The sequence below is a fragment of the Palaemon carinicauda genome, unplaced genomic scaffold, assembly GCF_036898095.1.
Source record: "Palaemon carinicauda isolate YSFRI2023 unplaced genomic scaffold, ASM3689809v2 scaffold3784, whole genome shotgun sequence".
NCBI lineage: Eukaryota > Metazoa > Arthropoda > Malacostraca > Decapoda > Palaemonidae > Palaemon > Palaemon carinicauda.
The window spans coordinates 5,264-10,000 of NW_027171461.1; the positions used below are offsets into that span (position 1 = coordinate 5,264).

At 33.8% G+C, this 4,737-nt stretch overlaps 1 long non-coding RNA gene across 1 annotated transcript in view; it reads left to right on the plus strand.

Moving 5' to 3' along the window:
* The first annotated feature begins 4,065 nt into the window (after positions 1-4,065).
* Positions 4,066-4,737, plus strand: part of LOC137636753 (uncharacterized) — a 2,114-nt gene continuing 1,442 nt past the window's right edge. The window contains exon 1 of the long non-coding RNA XR_011043208.1: positions 4,066-4,737. This exon is cut by the window's right edge and continues 766 nt beyond it. This is a non-coding gene — a long non-coding RNA (uncharacterized lncRNA).

A 4,737-nucleotide genomic window follows, 5' to 3' on the forward strand; every position in this document is an offset into this window, starting at 1 on the left:
CGTAAGGAATTGGCAAGTAGTGTCGCAAAACTTATATTTTTATAGTGTTGGAAAGTGTTTCTAGATGATCTGGCTACCCATGCCTATTTTTTTTTTAGCCAGATATGGCGTATATATAAGTATGTGTTCGATTTTCCTGTGATTGCCATTTTTTCGTTTTTTCCCATTTCTTTCAAAATTACTTCGTACTAAGGAACTATCACAGAGTAATATTTCATTTATATGTTTATTTGTCGGAAAATATGCCTTGATGGTTTGCCTAGCACGTGGCTGAAATTTTTTTTTTCTGAAATGCCGTATATTAGAATGGCCATTTTTCCACGAGTGCCCCTTTTTATTTGTTTTGCATTTTTTTGCTTAGTCATGTTACCGTAAGGAATTGGCAAGTAGTGTCGCAAAACTTATTATTTTATAGTGTTGGAAAGTGTTTCTAGATGATCTGGCTACCCATGCCTATCTTCTTTTTTTAGCCAGATATGGCGTATATATAGGTATGTGTTCGATTTTCCTGTGATTGCCATTTTTTCGTTTTTTCCCATTTCTTTCAAAATTACTACGTACTAAGGAACTATCAGAGAGTAATTATTCATTTAGATGTTTATTTGTCGGAAAATGTGCCTTGATGGTTTGCCTAGCACGTGGCTGAATTTTTTTTTTCTGAAATGCCGTATATTAGAATGTTAGCCATTTTTCCTCGAGTGCCCCTTTTTATTTGTTTTGCATTTTTTTGCTTAGTCATGTTACCGTAAGGAATTGGCAAGTAGTGTCGCAAAACTTATATTTTTATAGTGTTGGAAAGTGTTTCTAGATGATCTGGCTACCCATGCCTATCTTTTTTTTAGCCAGATATGGCGTATATATAGGTATGTGTTCGATTTTCCGGTGATTGCCATTTTTTCGTTTTTTCCCAATTCTTTCAAAATTACTACGTACTAAGGAACTATCACAGAGTAATGATTCCTCTAGATGTTTATTTGTCGGAAAATTTTGTTTACTTTTGTTTTGATTGAATATCATCAAATTTTTTTAGCTAAAATATTGTTTTACATTTTTTTTTTCGATTTTATTTCCCTTCAAAAAAATTTTTTTGGGTCAGAATTTTAATTTCATAGTCGTAAAATAATCGACAATTATCCAGCAACCCACCATACAATTTTTATGCATATCCAATAATAATTAGATTAGTAAATAACACCTTGAAATTGACATACCCTTCCTACATTTCAAGTGGCAGATTAGGGAGTCTGAGTCAGTGTGGTTGGCGGCCATTTTGTGGACATATCCGAAGCGTAAGCTGCCCTATCTATATATATTCTTGTTCCCTATAGAATTTGTGATATTTTGGTATATTTTTACCTGCATAAATATCATATTATATATTAAATATATGTATTTTTTTACGGAATTTCTAAGTACTCAAAAAATTACCTTTAGATATGGCCCCTGATATAAATGTAATTTACAAAATAATGAAGATTTTTTTACATATTTCTATTTTAGGATAACATATGTTTATTCCCTAAAAAAATTAGCCACTTCCTATTTCATTTGGGTACCCAAAAAAATTCATGAAATTTGGACAAATTTTTTTGGCCAAAAAAAGTTACCCTTTTTTTCTCATTTCAGATCTTCACCTCCATGGGTCTGACTTCATCCAAAATACATCAAGATGTGTCCTAAACATTCAAGAATCAATTCCTAAAAGGATTTGTGTATATATGTATAAACTTTTTTTTTATGAATTTTTATGTCAGGTCTTTTTTTTTTTCTACTTAATTTTTTAAAATATTTATAATAAATAGTTTTTCTGCAGATGAGTAGTATTTATCTATACAGTTGTTTTAAGCATTCATTGAAGTTTTTTTTGGCAAAAGAAAAAAGGAGGTTACTGCAAAAACTGATTTTTCAAGAATTTTTTTTGGCGTCGGGGTCGTTCGCGTCCGAGTATACCCTTAAAGGGGTGTCCGAGGACCGTACCTATCCAGGGTTAAGAAAGCCTTTAATATGTTATCTTTAACAGAAACTGATCAGTCTAAGTTGTTATTTTTTTGGTACAAAAATGTAAATCAAGGCGATTTTTCCTTATTGGCTTTTAAGAATGTAAGATTACCTTTTGGCCTTAGATGTAGTCCCTTTTTATTAATGATTTCATTATATTACATACTTGTTTTACAACCTTCAGAGGATTCTCGAATAGCAGATTTAAAGAAATCTATCTATTCCATGATTTATATGGACAATGGGGCCATTACTGCCAATACTTCAGAGGAGTTAGAGTGGTCGTATAAACAGCTTTCGAATATATTCAATCCCTATAAATTTGACATTCAGCAGGTTGTAACTAATGATTCAACTTTACAGGATGAAGTGGACCGCGAAGCCGAGGCAGCTATGCCTTTACGTAACAAGTTGTTTGGTTTAAACTGGGATCGATGTTCCGACGAAATTTTCACTAAACCAATTTTTCTTAATCCCAATGCTAATACTAAAAGGTCTCTTTTACAAACAATTGCTTCACAGTTTGACCTTTTTGGTTTTAATATGCCATTGTTTAACCGCTGTAGATTGTTCATGCATCAATTACAGTGTCAAAAGAATTTACATTGGGATCAACCATTAACGCAAGAATTGCAGAGAGAATGGATTAATATTTGCAGGCAAACCAACAGAGCTCCTCCTTTAAAAATTGCTAGGTGTGTTGGTCCACGAGATGGCAATTATGATATTTATATTTTTTCAGATGCAAGTAAGGACATATTTGGTTGTGTACTCTATTTACAGCATATTGAATCCAATCGCTTAAGCTTTATACATGCCAAAAACCGACTTGTAAATAAGCAACTTAAGAGTAAATCCATGCCCTCTCTGGAACTTAACGCAATACATTTAAGTGTTGAGTGTGCTCTTGAGATTTACAAAGATTTGTCTGGATCTGCTTGCTTAAAACCCTTAAAGGTTAATAATATTTACGTATATACTGATTCTCTCTGTGCCTTACATTGGCTGAACTCTGCTGCCTTGAAATTGGACAAATTAAATAAACATTCTCCATTTGTCGTAAATAGACTTCATAATATACAAAGAATGTGTGAAACGGTTCCTATAAAATTTAGCTTTATTTCAAGGAAAAACAATCCTGCGGACATAATCACCAGATGTGTGTCATACAACCAGTTGCAAAATCCTTGCTTTTTTTCAGGACCAAATTTAAGTATAAATGAAGTTCCAGAATTGTCAACTACCATACCAGCATTTGAGATGCCCACTGAAGTTCAAGCAACTCCTTCCACAGCTCAGGTTATTGAAGTTGCTAACAATCTTATTGATATTAATAATTATTCCAATTTCAGGAAACTTGTATTGATTTTTCGCAATATTTTCTTAGTGGTGCACAAGTGGAAGCTGAAAGCGAAAATTGCTTGCTCACCAGTCGCTAATTACTTTTCCCAGGCTATAAATTACTTGTTAAACAATGAACAAAGAAAGCATTATCCTGAGGTATATTCTTACCTACAGCATGGTCTTAATTCCAGAAAAGACATTCCTCCTATTATAACGCAACTTAATGTATTTTTAGATTCACAGGGTCTTCTGAGAGTTAAGAGTAAATTCAAAAAATGGAATTATGGCTTAAGTGGAAATTACCCTTTATTATTGCACCCAGACAGTCATTTGACCAAACTAATTATTTGGGATGCACACCTCAAATTATTACATTCAGGATGTTATTCTGTATTAACAGAGCTCAGAAAGCATTATTACATCCCTAAACATTTCTCAGTTGTGAAAAAGGCTCTTAAACAGTGTGTTCATTGTCGTATGTTTAATAATCGTTATATAAGGTTAAATCAGAACTTTTACAGAGACTTCAGAGCAGATCCTCCTACGGTTCCTTTTTCTAACATATTTATGGATTATCTAGGACCCTTCAATACGAAGGATGGAAAAGAGACCCGTAAGGTTTGGTTACTATGTATCACCTGTACTTGGTCTAGGGCAGTTAACCTCAAAATTTGCAGGAGTTTGAATGTTGCAGAATTTTTAAGAGTATTTCAGCAACACTGCTTTGAGTACGGGATTCCTCAACTTTGTATTAGTGATCTTGGGACTCAGTTGGTGGCAGGAGGTAATACCATAACTTCCTTCATTAGTGACCCTCAGACGCAATTATATTTTGAGGAAAATAATGTAAAACCCCTCTCCTTTCAGCAATATTTCAAAGGCTGCAGTGAATTGGGATCATTAGTAGAAGTCTGTGTAAAAATGGTCAAAAGATTAATGTTTGGAGCAATTAATAATTTTATATTGACGTATGTAGACTTTGAATTTCTTGTCTGTAATATTGTGCATCTCATTAATCGACGACCTATAGCCTTCAAAGAAGCTGTTCGTGCTGAGACTGACAATGTGCCCGAACCAATAACGCCGGAACAGCTCGTGCGAGGCTATGAATTGACTTCTCTAAACCTTATCCCTAATCTTCAACCTCTTTCAGTTGAAGATCCAGAATTTGACCCTGATAATCAAGCTATTTCTCAGAATTACGTAAAGTTGTGTAAAATTAGGCAGACTTTAATAGAGACCTATCATAATGAATTTCTAGGTACTCTGATTCAGCAAGCAGTTGACAGAAAGGGGCGGTATCGACCCGTTACTCATAAATTACTGAAGGTTGGCGATGTTGTATTAATTAAGGAGGAACATACCAAAAGGAATAATTATCCTCTAGGCATAATT